Source organism: Pan troglodytes, chromosome 1 (genome assembly GCF_028858775.2).
Source record: "Pan troglodytes isolate AG18354 chromosome 1, NHGRI_mPanTro3-v2.0_pri, whole genome shotgun sequence".
Taxonomy (NCBI): Eukaryota; Metazoa; Chordata; class Mammalia; order Primates; family Hominidae; genus Pan; species Pan troglodytes.
This window is the reverse complement of record NC_072398.2, coordinates 165,913,446-165,937,032: the sequence shown is the minus strand read 5'-3', so window position 1 is coordinate 165,937,032 and position 23,587 is coordinate 165,913,446. Positions and strand designations below refer to the sequence as shown.

At 42.2% G+C, this 23,587-nt stretch overlaps 1 protein-coding gene and 1 pseudogene across 1 annotated transcript in view; both read right to left on the bottom strand.

Annotated features, from left to right (window-relative positions):
* The window catches only part of JAK1 (Janus kinase 1), a 232,444-nt gene extending 223,596 nt beyond the window's left edge, over positions 1 to 8,848 (bottom strand). The window contains exons 1-2 of the mRNA XM_063801056.1: positions 8,705 to 8,848; positions 7,711 to 7,882 (exon numbers count right to left, since the gene is read on the bottom strand). The gene's annotated coding sequence lies outside the window, so the exon portion shown is untranslated. The remainder of the gene's footprint in view (positions 1 to 7,710; positions 7,883 to 8,704) is intronic.
* Positions 8,849 to 18,180: 9,332 nt separating this feature from the next.
* Positions 18,181 to 18,844, bottom strand: LOC107973932 (small ribosomal subunit protein eS24-like; annotated as a pseudogene).
* Positions 18,845 to 23,587: the final 4,743 nt, after the last annotated feature.

Below are 23,587 nucleotides of genomic sequence, written 5' to 3'. Positions count from 1 at the left end.
TGTTCAGGAAATAAAGATAACTAAGACATGATTCCTGTCTTCAAAGTGCTCATAACCAAACATGACAATAATACTTCATATCTGCCAAACATTCAAAACTGCTCTATATGTTTTCTCATTTGGTTTTCACAAGACGCTATGGGGCTGGCAATGAATTATTCATTAATTCATCAAAAAAGGATTCTGGAAATAGATTAGATATTATTACCCCATTTTATAGGCAGAAAAAAAAAAAAAAAACTTAGGTGATTTGCCAGAGATCATGTATTGCTAAGTTATGGCGAACCCATGCCCAGAACCATGTCAAATGAGTGAACCCAGTGCTTTGTTTTCTCTACCCTACCCTAGCTGTCCAACTCCATCAACTGGATATTCAGTTTACACAATTTACACAGACAAAAGGATTTCTAAAAACATTTACTTTTTGTTTTAGTTTTCTCAGTAACTGAGATCATGAAGCAGAAACTAGTGGGGCTTTATAATTAAGAAGAAAAATGCACATTAGCAAAAATGACTTTCATTCCTCTTGCTCTGAGTGCTAAGAATGTACTCAAATTAGTAACATTGATATTTTTCGCTATAGTTTATGTCAATTCTATACCTATGGTGATACCGACAACCTTCAGAATACCTTTTTAAAAAGTAATAACATACACACATCACTTGCTTTTAAATTATCTGTACCTTTGAGACGTACTCTGAAGTCATTTTAGGGATGATTCTTCCTTTTAATAACAAGTACAAAAGATTCTGAAATTGGAATTCAGGCATCAGAATATCAACTTATTAAAACCATGATTCACTTGGGTTTTTTCCATGTCATAAGGTTTCAAGTTATTTCAATATGAGTGGAACTTGACAGATACTTGAAAAATAATTATGTTTTCATTAGGCATTTGCTCAATTTCAAAGACTCATTATATGCATATTAGATATTAGCACTGTACTTCAAATAAGTCAGGTAGATGAATCAATTCTTTAGATCAGCAGAAGTCAGAAAATATAAGTACAGTGAATCTAACTCAACTATTAACTTTATGTACTATGAAAATGACCTTATCTTCAGAAAAGCAACATCCAATGAAACAATCCACCTACACAAATTAAAAACAACATTGCCTAAAATGCAAAAGTATCTAAAAATTAAGGAGGTCATCATCTAGGTCTTAGCCAACTGTAATACAGAGTTGAAACACGAGAGGGCAACGAAGATTTAAAAAAAAAAAAATCACAGTTGGATCCCATAACCTAAGGTTCTTGGAAATAGTTGCACATTTTTACCCAAATTATAAACATCTGCTACGTGAACAAAGATACTGTGATTATTTTAGAGTAAAATTTTAGATAGCTGTTCTACTAAAAAGGATAAGAAGATTACCAACTAATATTTCTTGACCACAATTCTGTCAGCTTTGGAAAACTGAATACTTACCCTGAAATACTGAAGGTTGGGTAAGTATGGAGACAAATAAATAATCCTGACATATTCATAGTTATTAGACTGTTCTTCACCAAAATATTAGTGTGATTCAATGTCTAAATATGAAGTATAAAGATGAAGGAAGTGTACTGCAAAGTTGAAATTCACTCTATTAGCCATCACCAAAACCCATGCAACAACTAAACATTTTTGGTAAAGTAAAAGATACTTCCTTTTTCTCCTTATTTTTCTCTCATTTTTTTTACCTAAATTAGAAATAAAAAGAAGCCAAGCATCCCTAATAACAAGCAGCAAATTGTCATTATTCTGTGAATGGTTACTTAAATTAATATTCTCTCAGATTCTAAAGCAGTTTCAAGGAAGAAAAATATGGGTTTTCAAAACGTTATTTTTAAAATAAATGTTTCAAAAATGTGTCTTGCTTTTTCTTGAAAATGTTTATAAATGTGCATTTTTGAAGATTTAAATCCATCAGAAATATTTCTTCTTCAACATGTTTCGTCTAAGAACTGAACTGTCTAAATTTATAAACAAGTGACTACAGGTACTCATGCTACAGTAAGAAAAAATAACTGCATACTAAGGAAGAGAGAAAACAGTGATGTAAAATGCTTTCTTCCAGGACCCAAACTGATTTTAAACTACTTCTTCTACGTTAAAAATGATACAACTAGGAACAATTTCTTCAGAACGCATATACCAAATATTATCTACAAAACCAGGCACTTATAGAAAACTGGCACACCAAAGAACTTTTAAAATAACGTGGAGTACAAGGCCAGGCATGGTGGCTCACACCTGTAATCTCAGCGCCTTAGGAGGCTGAGGCAGGAGGATTGCTTGAATCCAGGAGTTCAAGACCAGCCTGGGCAACATAGTGGAAGCCTGTCTCAACAAAAAATAGTATGAGCAGGGCCAGTCGTCCCAGCTACTTCGGAGGCTGAGGTGGGAGGACTGCTTGAACATGAAAGGCTGAGGCTGCCATGACTGCACCACTACACTCCAGCCTGGGTGACAAAGACCTTTTCTCAAGCGATCAATCAATGTGGAGTACAAATAAAAGCACAAAAAACATGCTACATCCCTCATATTTATAAACTAAGATGAAAATATTGTTTTAAACCTTTGAATATCTGATTATATATTAAATAACTGAAGGCACCATAAGTTGTTGGCCAAGCAGAATATTTGAAAATACTTTTAAACTATAGTTTAGTGTATTTAAATCCACTGGTCTTTTAACTAGTGTGATTTGTTTTCCAATTTGAAAATTATCATCTAATTCAGTGATACTATATAAAATGGCCAAATTTGACCACACTGAGATGTTATAAACTGTCAGCAAAAGTTGCTCAAATGTCCACTACTGCTTTGTCACAAGTACAGAGAATGTATACTTGCATTTTATTGCAAAACTTTGCTATACTGAGTTTTTAAAAACTAATTTGTGCCAAAGATTGATGAGGTGGCAGGTTACAGAATTTTTTTCTCTTTTATGGAAAAAGAAATAGGCAGAAAGGCAAGAAAATGTCAAGGACCACCGCCCTATACAAAGTTAGCCCCGATTCTCAAAGAGAAGCATTAACTGAGAGTGATTAGAGAAGAGGTGTCATCATTTTACTGACTTTGAGCACTGGCCCTAATTAATCTCATGCTACGTAACTTTATAAGGTCCATGTGGATGAAAAAAAAAACCCTATGGACACGGTAACAAAGAGAAGAATGAGCTTTCTTCCTCATGTTGACCAAGAGTTTAGTCCAAAAAGGCTCCAGGAGACTAAAAATTTATAAATACATGACTGGCCCATATATTACATTATATGGGCCTCTCCCCTTCAAACATGTACTCAGCACAAATATTTTTAGTCCAACTGTATACTCCACAGTTAATTTACTTTCTGATTTTGCTCTACATCACATTTCACCACTCTCACCGCCTGGATTTTAGATTTTATGGTTTGCTCACAAGTCAGTTTTATATGCCAGCTAACTTTGGAATGATCCACCCCTGGCTAAACATCTCTAAAAACCCTGATGGTCTCCAATTAATCTATGATTGCCTTATTACTACAGCACTTCCATTTGAAAATGCTGGGTCCCAGATTTTTCAAATTCCCTTAATGGACAGCTAAAGGGGCCAATACCAAAGACTTGCAATGACCTCCAATTCTACAGCCTTGGGCTGTTCCAGGAACACAATTACACTCCACTTCCCTGCAGAAGCTTCTATTCCTACATCTGTAAAATGAACACATTTCTACTAACTAGTAACACATGTCACAGTGGCACTGCACTCATTAAGTGCTGTGTTGTATACTGCAATTTAATTTGGTGCTGTTTATATCTTATTTCCTCAAGTCAACAGGACTCTTTCTAAAAAAGTCAGAAACTGTTTTACTCATGTCCCTTCACAACACTTAGTGGTCATTTCCACAAAATGCTAGCTCAACAGATACTTGATTGATTAATTGATGAACCTCTCCATTTCTCAGGGAGCCTCTAAACAGTTATCAACAAGAGTATGTTTAATTCCAGTCTCTGTCTATATGGTCTTAGGTGAGGTGTTTGGCAGTTTGTCATCGATAAAATAAAGGGATAGCACCGAATAGCTCCTAAGTTCCTTCCAGTGAAATTTCTGAATCTCATTAGACAAAACAAAACCCAAAGACAGCACTACCTCTATTCATGTTAGCATTGTACTTTTTTTGGAGGAAAGGAGTCAGCAGCCTTGTGGGCCCAAATGCCACCAGTGAAGCCGTGATTTGGTGGGGAGGGGGACAGAAAGTAGATGAAGCAAAGAAAAAATAAATGGAAGTGAGTGACAGATGAGTAGAATCACTAAAATGCCACCAGGTGTCACAATTGTTACTTTGCCACACATTGTTTTCCGGTATCTTTTGCTATGTTCAGGATCCTTTTACAAAAGCAGCAATAGCCGGGTATGTGGGTATCCCAATTTTCCCATGACACCCCTGCTAGCCATTCTAGAACCCTGGACTTTTACACTGATATCCCTAATGTAACAGTAATAATGTAATACTCGGGGTCCCCAATCATCACATGGAACACAGCAGTGGAAAATAGAAACACAAACATGAAATAACAATATTTCATACAGTCACCACTTTTGAAATTAATCCATGGGGTTAGGCACAGTGGCTCATGCCTGTAATCCCAGCAGTTTGGGAGGCCAAGGCGGGTGGATCACCCGAGCTTAGGAGTTCAAGACCAGCCTGGCCAACGTGGGGAAACCCCATCTCTTCTAAAAATACAAAAAATCTGCCGGGCATGGTGGCGCACACCTGTAGTCCCAGCTACTCTGGAGGCTGAGACAGGAGGATCGCTTGAACCTGGGAGGTGGAGGTTGCAGTGAGCCAAGATCGCATCACTGCACTCCAGCCTGGAAGACAGAGAGAGACTCTATCTCAACAAAAAAAAAAAAAAAAAAAAAGAAAGAAAAAAAGAAATTAATTCATAGATGAAAAGGAGTGATGCAGGCCTGAGCTGTCCAATGAAGTATATAATGCAAGCTACACATGTAATTTTTAATTCTCTAGTAGCCACATTAATAAACAGGTGGAATTAATAGCATATTCATTTAACCCAATATATCTAAAATATTATCATCTGAACATGGAATCAACATAAAATTAATGGGCTATTCTTTGAAATTCTTTGAAATTTTTTGCATTCTTTGAAATCTGAAGAGTACTTTGCACTTACATATCCCAATTCTAAATTTTCATCAAAATACTTAATTTGCGTTTGGATTTCAAAACACTTAGTTTCAAAAGTAGATGCGTAAGCTCAAGTATGTTTCCAAATATAAATAAGCTTTCCAATAACTAAATCAAGTTATCAAAGTCTAAAATTAAATAAAATTTAAAATTGAGCTCTTCCTCACCCTAGCCATATTTCAGGTGGTTAATAGCCACGTGGCTAGTGGCTACCATATTAGGGCAGATATCCCGTCTCTGTCACCTGGATTCTTTTAAACCTGAACCAGAGTAAAAGATGTTACCCCATCAACCAGAAAGTCATCGTACAACACCCACCAAGTGCTCAAATTATACCAAGTATTTTCTGCTCCACTTCCAATCTTTAAGTTGTCAACACTTCAGTGATTATCGTTTATTAGGCAGCCCTTCCAAAAGACTGAGTATTTTAGCTCAGAGAGGAAAGCATATCTCAATTCAGGGACTGAATGGAGACACTGAGTGAGATTCAAAGACAAGGAGTTAATTTCCAAGGTAGAGGTGGAAAATCCTGACCTCCTTACTTCTTTGTCCAGGGTATCAGTCACCTACAAAAGTTACAATTATTGTTTATCACAATTATTGTTTATGAGCCTCTCAACTTACAAACTCACAGCAGCTGTCACTGCATCCTCAGGTTCTCTGTCTTCAAGTGCCCTCCTAGCTTCCTGAAACAACCTTCTCTATCTAGAGCAGATTCTGCAGAGAGGCCCCTCTTTAATTCATATTCTGAAACGTGCTTGTTATTGTTGACGTACACAAACTTATGAATAATTAAATAAATGAATCTTGAACCATCCTATTTATCATTCAGTGGTCTAGGAACCCAACTCTAGAGGAAAGCTTTTCTGAAATACACGGTAAGTATCCCCCAACCCTCCCCCAAAGGAACCAATTATGAACACTATACAGTCTTCTCTCCCTTCTCACTCCCCATGTCAAAGTTCATTGTGTTCCTCCTGCAGCTGATTTAAAAGTTGATCTTTTCAAGGAGCTGGATTCCTAAGGTAGTTCTATTTTGAGCCTTCTTCCTGTTCTGAAGCTAAAGTTGGAAGGGCTTAGGTGGTGATGTCATGGAAGGGAGACTGTTGGTTTTTATAGGAGGGTCTTCTCTGGCAACTCTGGGGATGCTCAAATGGGGAAAACTCAGAGTGTTACTTTTGATCTTTTCCCCCCTCCTTCCCTTTATAGAATATCAGCTATTCCTTAGCCAGCAAGGAAACAAGTTCAAATAAGCCTGCAAACAGATTTACATATTTTACATGCTAAACATCTAATAAATGAAAAGACTGAGAAAAAGAAAAATGCCTCACTGTAAGGAACAGAGGGTGACAACCTCTTTCTCCACCCCTCTCCCCAAATATCTATCACAGGACAAGGGGCAAAGAGGAGGGGAGGGTCGACTGGTAAGAAGAATAAAGGGATTATAAAGCTAGGAGGCTTTTAGAGGGAAACGCTGTTGGAATATTCAGGACAGAAGGAGACCCCTGGGTCCCTGCTCTTCCTCTGTGTTCTCCTCCCTTTTGGAATGGTTAGACTTGGGCTGGGTGTGTCTTCTGCTTGGGAGGCGTTTTTTTTTTTGGCGCTGGAAAAGCAAAAGGGGCCAGGGTGGGGCCTGGGGAAAGAAAGCCAGAGACAGGCTGCTTAGGCCTGGCTCTGGGTTAAGCTTAAGGGGAAAATAAAGGGGGCTACGGAGGGACAGCAGATTCCATTAGAAGACCCAGAGGGGAATAAAAAACAGCGCACTGGCCAAAGGGGGTCACTTCTCTCTCTCCCTCAACCTAGGCCCAGGAGCTATTTGCTGGTTGGTGAGGGACAGGTCCAGAGGGAAGAGAAAATCCCAAAACATCTGCAGATCACAACTTGCCGGGGGAAAGGGGGGCTGGGGACAGACATGCCAAATGAAATCAGCAGGTGAAAGCAGCAATTTTTGGCCAATGCTGGGATTGCGGAGGGGACTAACTAAGAACCCTGGAGAGCAGGGGATTCCCTGGTTTCTCAGCTCACCTCTCCTTCAAAGCAGGGATAAGCACAGGTGTGGTCTTTCTCCAGGAAGGTGGCAGCTGGCGTGCGGGTAGCAGAGTGAGGGAAAGAATTCCTCGCACAGGAAGGCAGGGAGAAGCCCTGGGGTCAGCTGCGGCCAGGAGCCGGCGTCTCCGCCAAGTCCCCTCCCCCTTCCTGAAAACCGACCTGGACCAGCACAAATAACAGCAAAGCACCCCTCTCCCCAATAATGTTTCTAATAAAAGAAACAGACTCTCATGCCTATATTAAAAAACCACGAGCTCTAGCTGACGGAAATAAACAGGTGAGCCCGGGTAGAAGCGGGAAAACACTGGGAATGGGAGAATGAAGGGGGAGAAGGCGTTCCCGAACGTGCAGAGAAACCGAGGCTTCCCCGCCCTCCCTCCACCCTCCTCCCCTCCGGCCGGGGAGAATCTGCGTGGCAGGGTGCAAGCTAAAAATGCCACTGACGGACCCCTCTTCCCGCCCCGTGCCCGTTCTCCCTCCTACCCCAGACTCCAGCGTCCCGGCCTCGTGGTAGCGCCCGGTCCCCGGCGCCGCGCGGGGCTCGCCCTCTCTCCCGACCGCCGCCGCCGCGGGGACTCCGGTCTTCCTCTCTCCTCCCTCCCTCCTCCTCCTCCGGCACCGCCGCCTCCTCCTCTTAGACTCCTCCCGCCGGATCCTTCATGTAAACAACATCCAGGCTCTATTTACAGTCGCCGCCGGACGGCGAGGGACCCACGCCAGCACCCTGGACGCGGGCGGGGGCGGGGGAAAAGCGAGTGCGCAACATTTACACACACACCCCGCCCCTCCGCGCCGCTCCCCTCCGGGGGCCGAGCCGGGCGCCCGGGGCTCCCCGCGTTGCCACTGACACCCCAGCGAGGGCCGCGCAAAACCGCGGAAATGCCCATGGGCGAGGTCGCCCCGCTACCCCTCGGGAAAAACACACGCACGCGCTAACAACAACAAACCCAGTCCGGCAACACCCTCGGAGTCGGTCCCGGAGTGCGGAGGCCCGGCCCGGCCCGCCCCGCGCCGCCGCCCCCGCGCCCCGCCGCCTACCCCGAGGTGGCGAACTGCGTGCGGTCCCCGGAGGAGGCTGAAGGCAGGCGCTAGGCGCTGGGCAGTGGCGCGCCCTCGGCCCCCGGCGCCGCCTGGCCCGCCCCCAGACCCCAGTGCGGATGCCTAGCGGGCCGAGCCCCACGGCTGCGTGTGCGTGTGCGCCGCGGCCAGCCTCGCCGGAGCCGCTCTGTGCGCCCCACGGCTTCCCGCGCCCCCAGGCCGGCTCCGACGCGCCGCGAGACGGGGCCGGGAGCGCAGCAGCCAGCGCTCCACGGCGGCGCACGGGCGCGCACTCGGACGTCCACACTCTGCGCCCCGAGCCCCGCGCGGCCGCACGCCCCACGCAGCCCGCCTCCCGCCTCCCGCCTCACGCCTCCCGCGGGCGCTCGGCCCCGCGCGTCCCGCCGCCCCCGCGCCCGGCCGCCGCCCCCACACCCACCTGCGCCCCCGGGGGTCCCGGGCCCCCCTTCCTTTGTTCTTCCCGCTATTTGCATGAGGATTATCTAATGACGCAGCAAGGCTCGCCACAACGTGACCGTCGCCATTTTTCTGTTTTTATTCTATCTCTGCCATGTGATAGATGGCGGGGGGGTTGGAAAAGGGAGAGAGACGGGATTAAAAAAAAAAAAAAAAACTTCCGGGTCTCATGACCGGGAAGGGAGAAAAACAAAAGGGAGACGAGACACAACTCTAGGGGAAGGATGTGTGTGCGTGCGTGTGTGTGTGTGAGAGTGTGTGTACGTGCGCGCGCCCTCCCTCCTCTGCTGGGAGAAAGGAGGCTCCGGCAGCGGACAGGCAGCATCCATCCTCCCACCCTGGAGACCAGTGGCTCCGGTGGGTCCAGCTCGCACCCTCTGATTGTGGCGGTCGCCCGTCCTGGCCCCCCCACGCGCCGCGGAAGCTGGGGGAGCTGTCAGCCTGCTCCCCTCCTCTGGCTGCCTTCACTCGCCTGTCCGCCCCAGAGCTCGCTTTCCCTCCCGGGCGGCTGTACCGTTGTGGGCTACGTTCAGAGAAGTCCCACTATTGCCATGAGCAGGGACATAATAGAGTTTAAAGGCCGCCGTATTTTCTAAGTTTTAAAACAGTTTGCTTCGACGCTGTTGTTTATGACAACCGCGTGGCAACACCAGGCACAATCTAATGTTGGTTCCAATCCTTCCCCTCTTTCTCTACCCCCGCTTTCCCCCTTTTCCCAAAGTGGGGCACACCTTGGTGTGGTCTTCAATGGGGATTGGTTTTGTGGGGATGGACCATTCACTACGGATTGATTGATTTAAGAACCGTTTATTTAAATAAGTGGTGTTCAGGGTCAGAGGATTGTTTCAGAAGACAGTTGCATAGAGCAAGGTGGATTCGTGTTACACTGATCTTTTCACATTCAAAGGGAGTGGTAGACATTTCATTCTTTCCGAAGTTCACAGTTGCTGAAAAAAAAAATATTTGGGAACTCTGCCACTGTTTTCCGGTGAGATACAGAATTTTGTACTCTTGTTTACTACTGGGTTCCCTTCAGGCACTTTCACTTTTGTTTTTCGTGAGTTTCCTTTCTGGTTTTTTTTTTTTTTTCCTCTATTTCTTAATTCAGAGCAGAAATGGACTTCATAGTTGAGCAGGGTTCCTGGCTTTTACAGGGAGAGAAACGGAGGCTCTGAGTAGTGCTAGGAGTTGCTCTAGGGCACACATTTAATTAGAGCCCAGCTTGGATTGCGCCCTGCTCACCTGTCGTTTCTCTTAGGGGTTGGCTATAGAGGATGGGGTGGGGACGGGACTCACGGAACATCGCTATGTGCTTATTGTGAATTATTTTTATTAGATTCACAGAGTTGACCACTCTCCCCTTTGTGCATCCACTGTATGGTTTTTACATTTATTTTCTGGTGCCTTTCACAGATCAGCGTACGGCACAGTTGCTGTATCTCCCACTGAGGGTAAGCTTTGAGGCCAGGGCCATGCCATACTCATTTTATATCTCCCATATTTAGCACCATGACTAGCAATGAATGAGCAAATGAAGGCCTGAAGGGGATCTTTTCCATAATTCCATCCTAGGAAATTCCTTGCATGTTTCTGGTGAAGGTAGAACACTGGAGATGCTTTTTGATTCTTACACCTTTGCAGACCATTTTTGGCAGTCTTCTTTAGTTACAAAGCCAGGCAAAACATGTTTTGCTTTTCTCAATTTTTTAAATCAACTGCTTCCCCCCTCGCCCCGCCCCGCCCCTCGTTTTACCATATTTGGTTCCTCTTCTTTAAATTCTTTCTGATTCATATGAATAAATTAGTTATGCCAACCTTTGCACTTTGTGAGTTGCTTTTGCTTTTAGACTCCAAAAGTTTGATAAAGTTTAAGGTGTGATTTAACCTGGTGCAGACTGGAAGCAAATCATCATGAGCAGACAAGACTCTGATTCTTCCTGGGATCACTGAACTGGGAGGCTGGCGGTTGAGCAGGCAAAAGAGGGCTGTTGAAAAGATGTTAGCATCAGGCAAAAAGTACACGTTTACCAAAAACAACGACAACAAAACAAACAAAAAACAGAATAACTGCCGTATACAATTACAGCTCAGAGGAGGATCTGGATTGTCACAGATCAGTTCTTATACATCTGGACTGATAAGGTTCCATCGCATATCTGAACATGATCTACATGTATTCCTCTGGATGGGGTAAATGAAATTGGTATGAATGATTGTAACATCTACAACCCATATGTTTAATCCTTGATAACAAGAGTGTGATAGTAATTTAAGTATATCATCAGTTTGCAGTCAAGGTGGAGATGAAGTCTAATTATATATGTAAAGTCATTTGTTCTTTTGAATACAAAACTGAACAGAAAAAAAAAGAACATGGCTCAAAACATATAGTTATAAGAAATACCTCCATACCTCTTGTCTTACACACATGTGCACTCACACATTTTTAAAAAATCAAACTTTAGTCTTCTGAGGTACCATGTAGTGGCTGATTAAAGGAAGTTCTTATAAGCACCTCACCAGTCTTCCTCTCTCCAATATGTACTTGAAAATGACAATTCCTGGAGTCATGGTGAGAGCATAGACTTTGGAGTCTGGTACTAATCTCAGCTCTGCCAATTTGTTAACTGTGTCAGTCTGGGCAAGTTATTTATCAGTTGCGATTCTTAGTTTCTTTACCCATAACATGAGCATTATAACAGCTAGCTCAAGAGTTTTTAGAATTGAAGTGTAATCAAAATGTATTAAGACATATGTAAAGCACCTAGCATGATACTCGGAAAATAATCTTCAATAAAGGGTCATTATAATAATTTTTAAACTGCATTTTATTTACCCCATGCACTTCCCAGAATTATTCTTTCCCTTTTGGCTGCCTGACCTTGGAAATTCAATAAACCTACTATTAATGAAAGTTCTGTGACTATGAAGATAAATCAGAATAGTTCCTGGCCTCAAAAAGTTCACACTTCAGCTTTGGAAGAGATACAGATACAAGGAACTAGACTGATACTGGTAACTGAAAGAGAAGACCACTTTGTACCAGTTTATGATGATCTACCTGAGATGTATTTAATTAAGATTGGGTTTTTTTTAAGATTTACTAATATCGACACAATGATAAAGCTTGTGGAAGCAGGAAAATTCAAGAAAAAAAATCTCACATTTTCACATAAATGAGGAATACTATCTTTAAAACTCCATCTAGTCAGTATAATTCCTCAGCTTTAAAAAACAATTTTCTGATCCATTATAAGAGGCAAGCTTCTTTTGCGTTCATGTGAAAAATATGCCAGGTTGTACCTTTGAAGTAATGTTGGAGAAATGTAGTTAATAGGAAGCACTTCTGGTTGTTAATTAATTAAACCACTTTAATCAAGAACTATTTTCTGAGAAACTTATTCCCAGCCCTGGGTGGGGTGCTAAAGAAACAAAGATGATGAAGATAACAGACTTTGCCCTTATGGAACTCATAATCTAAGAATCAAATGTTTATTGATTACCTACAGGGGATGCAATAGTGAAAGAGATACTGAGCTTAGTCTATTGAGAGATTGATATATACACATATCTTTCTAGCTTCCTCAAGAAGTATGTGATTGACACAGGATTTGGGCAAGACACTCAGTATATATATGTGTGTTTATATATATATATATATATTTTTTTTTTTTTTTTGAGATGGAGTCTCGCTCTGTCAGCCAGGCTGGAGTGCAGTGGTGCGATCTTGGCTCACTGCAAGCTCTGCCTCCTGGGTTCACGCCATTCTCCTGCCTCAGCCTCCCGAGTAGCTGGGACTATAGGCGTCCACCACCACACCCGGCTAATTGTTTGTATTTTTAGTAGAGACGGGGTTTCACCGTGTTAGCCAGGATGGTCTTGATCTCATGACCTCGTGATCTGCCTCCCTTGGCCTCCCAAAGTGCTGGGATCACAGGCGTGAGCCACCGCACCCGGCCTGACACTATATTATGTATATATAAATATATTCGACGCTCCACGAGAGCTTTTTTTTGTTCCTTAAAACAAAGAGTAGGCTGGGTGCAGTGGCTCACGCCTGTAATCCCAGCATTCTGGGAGGCCGAGGCAGGTGGATCACGAGGTCAAGAGACCATCCTGGCCAACATGGTGAAACCCCGTCTCTACTTGAAAAAAAAAAAATTAGCTGGGCGTGGTGGCATGTGCCTGTAGTACCAGCTACTCAGGAGGCTGAGGCAGGAGAATCGCTTGAACCCAGGAGGTGGAGGTTGCAGTGAGCCGAGATCACGCCACTGCAATCCAGCCTGGCGACAGAGCAAGACTCCATCTCAAATAAAACAAAAACAAAGAGTAGCTCTTGAAAGAATAGTTTGGTCTCTGTAGCCCAAGTGAACCTGGGAACCTGGGAGCCTTGCTAGCTTTAGGCAGAACTGTGAAGTGGGTTAAGTTATTTTCAATTTCCCTCAAATCTGAACTATTGAAATAGCTTTCTGGTCTCTCAGTTCCTGTCCTTCTGAACTCTGTTTTGTTTTCCACAGGCTACTACAGTGATTCTAAAATGCAAACCCTGTTACACTGTTCCCCTGCTTAAAAAACTTTCCTGGCTCCCCATTATCTGCCAAGCATGACACACAAGACCCTTTGTGATCTTGCTCTGCCAAGCCTTCCAGCCTCATCCTCCATCACACCCACAGGAAGAGTTGCCAGATTTATTAAATAAAAATATGAGATGCATAGTTAAATATAAATTGCAGATAAACAATAACTTTTTGGCATAAACATGTCCCAAATATTGCATGACACATACTTAATACTAAAACATTTCCATTGTTAATCCGAAATCCAAATTTCAGTAGGCATCCTGTATTTTATCTGGCAACCCTACTCATGCCAGGCTGATTGATTAACTTTCCAATTCCTACAGTCTCTTCTTTCCTTTGCAGGTGCCTGATAACCTCTACACCATGTCCCTTATCCACATGATATTCTTTGCTACTTCTTCAAAGCCAGGCATGGAGTTCTGGAACTCTGTGGGTGTGAGCTTGGAATCCAGTGTGCCGGAGGATGGGCCTCGCCACCTGTGTGCTTTGTTTACTATCTGGGCTTCTGCCCCAGTTCCTGTTCACCCTTCCCATTCTCCCTCCTGGAACTGGATTTCTGCCCCGAACCCCAGTTTACTTGGCTGGAGCCCACATATAGTTTTTCACCCTTGCCAGCTCTTTCTCTGGGACTTTGGGTAAGAGCCTTCCTCCCAGCTGCTGGCTGGGCTTGTGATCTAAACTGGATGGATCATTGAAACCTGCCACAGATGCTGCTACCTTTTTGCCTTGCTTGCTACAAAGGATGGACAAGAAACTCAAATGAAATCAAGTTTGTGAAATAGTTTGTAAAGTGTAACATCTCTATTATGGTAGTTTAACTTACAGACAAAGTTCAAGCTCTTACTGGTATTGCACATGAAAGCCCCACTCTAAAGTGCCCCAGATTCCTTGTTTCTGCTCGTGCCTAGTGATATATGATGCTGAAAATGATGTGGAAAATGTCCAAATGTTCTCGAATTTTGATTAGTACATTCTGCCACACTGGTTATTGCATTATGGATGGAGATGGAGAATTGCTTGAACCCGGGAGACAGTGGTTGCAGTGAGCCAAGATCGCACCACTGCACTCCAGTCTGGGCGGCTGAGCGAGACTCCGTCTTAAAAAATAAAAAAAAATAAAAAATAAAAAAATTGTAATCTTATGAACCAGAACATACGTCTTCACAACTGAAACCAAAGTCTCACGAACTATGTCTTATCCTAAGTCTGTGTAATGCACTCTGATATTTTCTATTTTATTTCATTTTTTTAAAAATTGGTCAACCCATCAAATTAATTTTATAACTCATGAATGGATTGTTACTTGCATTTTCCCAGACACTGATATGCACTATCTAATGAGATTCCCTATATTAACCAACTGATTGGGACAATTGTTAAATGTAATTGTTAAATGTTTACCTCATTTGGTGCTAGGTCCATAGGAATCACCCTGCCCACTAAAGGAGTGAGGCCACCTCACTGAGGTAAGTCACAGTTGTTCTCACTGATAAGATCAGAAAGCACAGTACTGCAGCCAGACTTTCAAAGCTACCTGAGGTTAATATACATAATTCCTGGCTGGGCCATTTTTAAAAAGGGATAGCTGCAAAATTACCACAACTACATTTATCTTAGAATAGAGGGATATTGTTTGGGGGCAACTCTTTCTTAGACTGTTTAAATCATTCCTGGTTAGGTTAAAGAGACTTTTAGGTTTCTGAGGTTTCACATCAATTTCAGAGGTAAGCAAACATAAAATAAAAGCTCTCTCACTGCTGTGATTTTGTTTTACTCTCCTTTTCCCTAAATGGTCAGCAGATTAGTCTAATATTCAGATTTCACTCTAATAGCCTGCTTTGACAATCTGGGAAACACTAGATTCCAAAGAAAATAAGGAAATATATATACATATATGTATATATAATTATGGTCCAAATGGGAGTGGAAAGAATACAACACATGTAAGGAATTCTTTTGTTACAAGTACTCAGTCTAGTCCTCTTCTGCCCATCTCCTTCCCCTAGCACGTCTTCCCTAACTTACAGCTGCCTCATTCTTTTTTTCCTTCTGATAGAGTTTTGCTGGTTTTGTTGATCTTGGAAAGATCAGTTTCAGCTCAGTGGTGCACAAAAACTGGATTGGAGAGAATTTAAGAGAGAATAATAGGAGAAGAGGAATTAGAGACAGCTAGTATAGACAACTGGCTACAAGGGTTACAGAGAAATAAGAAGGTAACCAATAAGGGAAGTGCTGTCAAGAGGAGATTTTTGTTTTTGAAATGGTTGACACAACAGCATGGTTGTATACTGATAGAAATGATCCAGTAGAGGAAAAATTGATGATGTAGGGTAGACAGGGAGGATTTGCTGGTCTAGTGTTCTTTATTCTGCGAGAGGGGTGAGATCTGATGCACAAGTGGAGGCTTTTGCATGGCTGCACCAAGAGTGCTTCCTTACTGACAGGGAGAAAGGCAGGGCCTAAAGCCGTACCCCTGCATGGATAAGTGTGCATGGTAAGAGTGAATGGAAGTTCTCTTGTGATTCTTCAGTTTTTTCAGTGAGGAAAGAAGCACAGTCGACAGCTGAGAGTGAGGATGGGGGAGAAGAGAAGAACAGAGATGAAAATGTCCATGAATAGAGTAGGAGAGTGAAAGGACCAGGGAAATACAGGACATTTGCTGGGAAAATAGCAAGGGCCTACTTAAGTTCCTAGTGATACCTTTAAAGTAAGACCAAACAGCTTGGTGTGTGTGTGGGTGGGTGGGTGTGTTTGTCTATCTGTCTGTCTGTTTTCCATCTATGACCAGCTCATGGGTACAGAAACAGTATGGGTGGAAAGTTGGATTTAACTGGAGTTGCAGTTTTGCCCACCAGCATGGCAGAATTAAAGTGGTCAGGGAGTTCAGGGAGTGATTATACAGATCGACTCTGAAATTTAACCTGGTTAAAGATGGAATAGAGGGCTTCAAATGGCTATGGCAGTTAAGACAGAAATGGTGCCTCTGATGTGCCTCCCTTTGGTCTTTGCATGACTGGCTCCCTCTTGTGGTTCAGTCATTCTGTGCTCTCACCGTTTTAACTGCAGAGGACTTACGTTGTTTTCTTATTACTTTCTTTTATTTATCCACCCAGCTATGTATGCTGTGTGCTCTGCTTTACACTATTAGAATATAAGCTCCATGAGAGCAAGCACCTTGTCAGTAATGTTCATTGTTTTATAGCCACAGCACTTATTTGACTTATTTGGCAGAGTGAAGACAACAAGTATTTGATGGAAGAATGAAGAATGACTAGGACATGATTATAAGGCCTTCGCCATCCTGTGCATGGTCTTCTACATGTGCTCCTGTTTGTCAGTTTTCTGTTTCTAACCTCCACCAAGAGAAAGAAGATGCTTCCCCAGGGTTAGGGCTACTTGCTAATCAATCCACTCCAGGTCTCCCTCAAGGCCTTCCAAGGCTCTGGGGAGGAGAACTCAAGGAGAAATTTACCCCAGAGTTACTGAGGCACCAGATGTTTCAGAGGCCAGCCAAAGAGGAAGGAGGTGTCATAAAGGCATAATTGCTTTCCATTTTGTTTTGAATTTTTTTTTTTTTTTGAGACAGGGTCTCGCTTTGTCACCCAGGCTGGAGTGCTGTGGCACAATCATGGCTCAATGCAGCCTCAACCTCCTGGGCACAAGTGATCCTCCCGCCTCATTCCCCCAAGTAGCTGGGACTACAGGCCCATGCCACCCTACTCAGCTAATTTTTGTATTTGTTTGTATCATTTTGTTCCACCATGTCACCCAGGCTGGTCTTGAATTCCTGGGCTCAAGCAGTCCTCTTGCCTCGGCCTCCCAAAGTGCTGGAATTACAGGCATAAGCAACTATGCGTGGTCTATTTTGCTCATTTCTTACTGGGTTGTTTATTTTCTTATTGCCAAATTTTAGAAGTTTTTAATATATTATGGATGCAAGTCCTTCATCAGATGTATGTTTTGCAAATATTGTCATTTCTCAGTGGTGTCTTTTGAAGAGCAGAAGTTTTAATTTTTATAAAGTTTTAACTTGTCAGCTGTGTCTTAGATTGTTCATGCTTTTTCTGTCATGTGCAAGAAATCTGCCTAATCGAAGGCTGCAAAGATTTTGTCCTGTTTTATTCAAGTTGTTGTATATAATGTGAAGTTAAGGTCAAATTTCATCTTTTTGCATGTGGTTATTCAGCCGTTCCAGCACCTTCTGTTGAAAAGACTATTCTTTCCCCACTGAATTATTTGGCACATTTCTTGAAAATCAATTGAACCAAAGCGTGGGCCGCACAGTGGCTCATGCCTGTAATTCCAGCACTTTGGGAGGACGAGGAGGCCAGATCACCCGAGGTCCAGAGTTCAAGACCAGCATGGCCAACATGGCAAAGCCCGTCTCTACTAAAAAAAAAAAAATACAAAAATTAGCCAGGTGTGGTGGCACGCATCTGCAATCCCAGCTACTCAGGAGGCTGAGGCAGGAGTATTGCTTGAACCTGGGAGGCAGAGGTTGTAGTGAGCCGAGATTATGCCACCGAACTCCAGCCTAGGTGAGAGTGAGACTCTGTCTCAAAAACAACAACAACAACAGCAACAACAAAAGTGTGAAGTCTGCTACTGGACTTTCTAGTCTTCTATTTATCTAAATATCTATTTTTCTGTCTTTATAACGCTTTCTTCATTACCGTGGCATTGTAGTAAGTTTTAGAATCAGGTAAATCCTTCAACTTTTTCTTTATCAAAATTGTTTCGCTGTTCTGGATTCTTTGCACTTTCATATAAACTTTTTTGCCACATGAAAGTTATTAGCTTATTAATTTTCTTATGAAAAGTCCACACAGTGGCTGCAGATAACGTCATTGCAGCATCTTTATTCCTTTGGCTTTTTGCCAGCACCACCATTGGCCTTTGCAGTCCCCCTGACTTTCTTCGTTCTGTTCTTGTGTTCTTTTTGAGGTCTTTTCCTTCTCATCCAAGCTATGTCTTGCAAGTCTATGTTTGGCTTCATTTTTCTTTGCATAATCCAAGGAATCATAAATCATGTCAAAGCCAGTTGTCTTGCCACCACCAGAATGAGTTCTGAATCCAAATACATTCCCACCAGCAATATATGAGTTTCTCCATATGCTGGTCAACACTTGTTCACTTGGTCAATCTTTTTTGTCTTAGCCATTCTAGTAAGTGTGTAGTGGTATCTCATTTTGGTTTTAATTTGCATTTTTCTGATGACTTATGATGTTCAGCATCTTTTTAATTTTGAGACAGAGTCTTACTCTGTCGCCCAGGCTGGAGTGCAGTGGTGTGATCTTGGCTCACTGCAACCTCTACCTCCTGGGTTCAAGTGATTCCCATGCCTCAGCCTCCCAAGTAACTGACATCCAGTGTAGTCTTGTACATTTTGGATAGTTTTTCCCAAATTTCTGTGTTGGGTACTGATAACTTTCCAGGGTGAAGGACATCAATGACGATTTGTTCATCTCAAGGAGTTGGCTGGTCATAAACTTCCCGATTCAACTAGTTACTGTGTCATTCATGATGATGATCAATCCTTAGGCAGCCACTTCCATATAAAATTTAGGAATAGCTTGTCAATTTAAAGAAAAAAAGGCTGGACATGGTGGCTCATGCCTGCAATCTCAGCTCTTTGGGAGGCCAAGGCAGGAGGATTGCTTGAGCCCAGTGGTTCAAGACCAGCCTGGGCAATATAGTGAGACCCCTTCTCTAAAAAAAAATTTTTTTTTTAATTAGCCAGGCATGGTGGTGCACACCTGTAGTCTCAGGTAGTGGGGGTGCTGAGGTGGGAGGATTGCTTGAGCCCAGGAGTTTGAGACCAGCCTGGACAATATAGGGAGACCCCTTCTCTAAAAATAAATGTTTTTTAATTAGCCAGTCATGGTGGTGCACAACTGTAATATCAGGTATTTGGGGGGCTGAGGCGGGAGGATTGCTTGAGCCCACGAAGTTGAGGCTGCAGTGAGCCATGATTGCACCACTGTATAGAGCAAGACTCTGTCTCAACAACAACAAAAATAGCCTACTAGGATTTTGACAGATATTACATTGAATTTATTTTATTTAGTTTTATTTATTTATTTTTTTAGAGAGAGAGTCTTGCTCTGTCACCTAGGCTGAAGTGCAGTGGCATGATCATATAATATCTCACTGCTACCTCAAACTCCTGGGCTCAAGGGATCCTCCCGCCTCAGCCTCTGGAGTAGCTAGGACGATAGGCACATGCCACTATACCCAGCTAATTTTTTTTTTTTTGGCAGAGACGGGATCTTGCTATGTTGCCCAGGATGGCCTCAAGCAACCTCCAGCCTTGGCCTCCCAAAGTGTTGGGATTACAGGCTTGAGCCACCGCATTCAGCCTACACTGAATTTATACATCAATATTGGGAAATTGTCATCTTAACAATATTGAATCTTCCAACCCATGACATCATATCTCTCCCATTTTATATAAGTCCTTTTAAATTTATCTTAGCAGTGTTTTGTACAAGTTTGCCTTTCTCTCGTCTAATTTAGTCCTAAGTATCTTATTCTTTTGATGCTCATTAAACAGACTTACTAGTTATGATACGTTTTTGTAGATTCTTTGCAATTTCTTACATACAAGATAATGTTGCTTGAGAATCACAATAGCTTTTAAACTCTTTGCTCACTACATTTCAGTTAACCCTCTCACTCCCTCTAGCACCCAAGACCATAGCCCAAAAATATCCAAATGCTTCCCTTCTAAGGATAGAGTCAGGTGTACTTAAATTTCTCCTAAAGATTGGAATGTTCCACCAACAGTAGTGTTGATCTTCTACTATGGTAGTGTGCTATGTCCATGTCTAGCACAAAGATAAACATGTCACAAGAACCATGCATTCATGCACTCAGGATTCTTTTCCCCTTTGCCCCTGTGACTTGTGTGTATCTTTGCTTCAGTTATTGACCAACCATCCTACAGATGGCTATACTCTTAGATAAGTTTTCGATAAGTTTTCTGTCTGTAGTAATTTTGTCTTTGCTCAAATCTCAGACAGTTCTCTCATAGTTACATCTTGACCACTGGGATATTTTTGGATCCTGATTCTGCCATTCAGCATATTAGTTATCCCAACAAAATTCATGCTTTCTCATATTTGGGCAGTAGATCATAGTCTTTAGCCAAGTAAATTGTGAACAAAAATCTTATAGCAGAGACAGACCACTGTGGCATGGCATTAGAGACCTTCTCTCTGGTTGCCTTTGATCAGCAATTAGTACTCTTTAGGAATGATTGCTCTGCTAATTACACGTGAACTTACCTATGCTTCCTTTCTTCAACTGTAAAATGAGGATAATAATAGTACTCTCCTCACAAGACTGTTGCAAGGATTAGATGACTAAACATATGTAATGAAGTCACAGTAGTACCTACCACAGAGAAGTGCGCAAGAAAGTGAGTCATGTTGGGCATCGTGGTTCATGGCTGTAATCCCAGCACTTTGGAAGGTCGAGGTGGGAGGATCACTTGTGCGCAGGAGTTCAAGACCAGCCTGGGCAACATAGGGAGACTTCATCTCTAAAAAAAAAAAAGAAAGAAAGAAAAACAAAAAAAAGAAAGAAAATGAGTCATTATTGTTTGGGGAAGAAAGAAAAGACTCTACAGTCAATAGCTTTGGCCTTTATCCTTGCCTTTTCATTTCCTACCTGTGTGCATCCTTAGACAAGTTATTTAACTCTTGTCAGTTTCTTCATCTTAAAATAATTGTAAAAACAGTGTCTTATTCATAAGGTTTTTGTGAAAATTAAATGAAATAATGCAGATAGAGTAACACCATGCAGGACACTCAATCAGTATTTGTTGCAATGATAATTACTGACATTCAACTTGTACACATTTTTATCTCCCCTCCACTGCAATCCTCCTGTCAAATTATTTCCAAAAGCTTGAGGATATTTGGACACATTACATTTATAGTACTTCCCTGATCAACCTACTTGATAACTTAGTAGCCAGTTTAGAGCATTATGGTTAATTTAAGTCATCTTTTATTTATTTATTTATTTTTTATTTTTGAGACAGATTCTTGCTCTCTCGCCCAGGCTGGAGTGCAATGGCGCAATCTTGGCTCACTGCAACCTCTGCCTCCCAGGCTCAAGCGATTCTCCTGCCTCAGCCTCCTAAGCAGCTGGGATTACAGGCACCCTCCACCACACCCAGCTAATTTTTGTATTTTTAATAAAGATGGGGTTTCACTATGTTGGCCAGGCTGGTCTCGAACTCCTGACCTTGTGATCTGCCCACAGATCACGGCCTCCCAAAGTGCTGGACTATAGATGTGAGCCACCGCACCCGGCTAAGTTCTCTTTTAAAATTCTTCTAAAATTCTAAAATGCAAGCAAAATTCTTATTTAAATGTTTAATTTTTATATATATACCCACATATATGTGTGTATATAATGGCTAGAATGTTAATTTTGGGCTCATTTTATGAGACTCTACACTTGTGTGTTGTATATGCTATATGTAGTGTTTATAAGAGTACTCTGGGGACCAGCCCTTGAAAAATTGTGTTCATTTTATAGGCTGTGAGGCAGTGATTATTCGAAATTATTATGAAGGTATATGTTTGTTTTTATCACTGCCTCTTCCTTTGATTTATTTGGTGCTGAGAATGTAGCTCAGGAATGCAACCACCAATGACAAAGCCGTTTCTATGAGAAAATAGTCTGCCCCTCAATGATCAATTGTGATACAGAATCTAGGACTCACGGTGGTTGAAGCAGATGCTGCTTGCCAAATCACAACACTCCCTTTGTGTTAGGAAAAGACATCCCAAATCTTAAAGGTAGGATTTCCACAAAACAAACAATTCAGAAGTTAATGCCTCATAGCAACTAAGAATTAAGACTTGATTTTTTGGTGTAGTTTTTTTCAAAGTACTATGTGTCAAATTTTCTAAAAGTACCTGTGTGTGCAACAAAATGTTGCAAGTCAAAACCACTTGGATTTTATTTTCTATCCTGTGCACTGTTAAAAAGAATTGGGGCACATCGGCCGGGCGCAGTGGCTCACGCCTGTAATCCCAGCACTTTGGGAGGCTGAGGCGGGCGGATCACGAGGTCAGGAGATCGAGACCATCCTGGCTAACACGGTGAAACCCCGTCTCTACTGAAAATACAAAAAATTAGCTGGGCGCGGTGGCAGGCACCTGTAGTCCCAGCCACTCAGGAGGCTGAGGCAGGAGAATGGCGTGAACCCAGGAGGCGGAGCTTGCAGTGAGCGGAGATCCGGCCACTGCACTCCAGCCTGGGCAACAGAGCGAGACTCCGTCTCAAAAAAAAAAAAAAAAAAAAAGAATTGGGGCACATTACCTATCAATTTTATTTCTTTTTTCCCCCAAAATGCAGATAATAATTACATAAGATTAAATGATAAAGTACAGAACATAGTACCTGGCACATGGTAGGTGTTCAATAAATGTTTCCTTCCTTTTTCATTGTTATTGATGGTCCATTACAAAATATATATTAAAGGAAAAGGTGCTGAAAGCCTGGTAGATTTGGGCACTTCTATGTCAAAGACACCATTCATGCCCTTTTATAAGTGATTCAAAAAATTAACATGTGCCTCAACTTCTACCTTGCAGTGAACTCCCGAAAGGTGGCAACAAATCCTTTTAGAGTTTCTTAGAACAGAGAAAATCCAACTGTGATGCTACAGAATATTGGCTCCTCTGTTGTGTTCTTGGATTTCCTCTCAACAGTTGCTTGCTGTGGTTTCTTAGGTTACAGGTACAATTAGTGAACTAAGGATTTAAGGTATGAGACTTATTATTATTATTGGCTTTAACGTAACTATGGCTTATGCCTTATTATTTCTGGACTTCAGTCATCACTGTCATTATCAGATCTGCTGATCATCAGTCATTTCAGGGCCAAAAATAACAAAAGCACCAGAAACTGAAATACTGAGGACAATATAATCAACTCTGTTATTCAGGGACTCATTATTTCAATTTAGAATTTGTTCAATTCCGATTCAGAATTTGTTAGAATTTCCCAACTGGATGTGCATTCGAGTGTAACTTTGTTGTGTGAGTAGCAAAATACTTTGCAAAGCAAAATAATGAACAAGATTGCAGGAGGAATTTTCAACCCGCTAAAGAAAACAGTAGGATGAGAACATTGAGAACTCATAGAGGTTTCCATTTACTTAAAGAATTAGAAGCATGCATGTATACACTAAGATACCACGATATATTTGGCTGATCCATTTTCTTCTCTGTCTCCTTCATTAG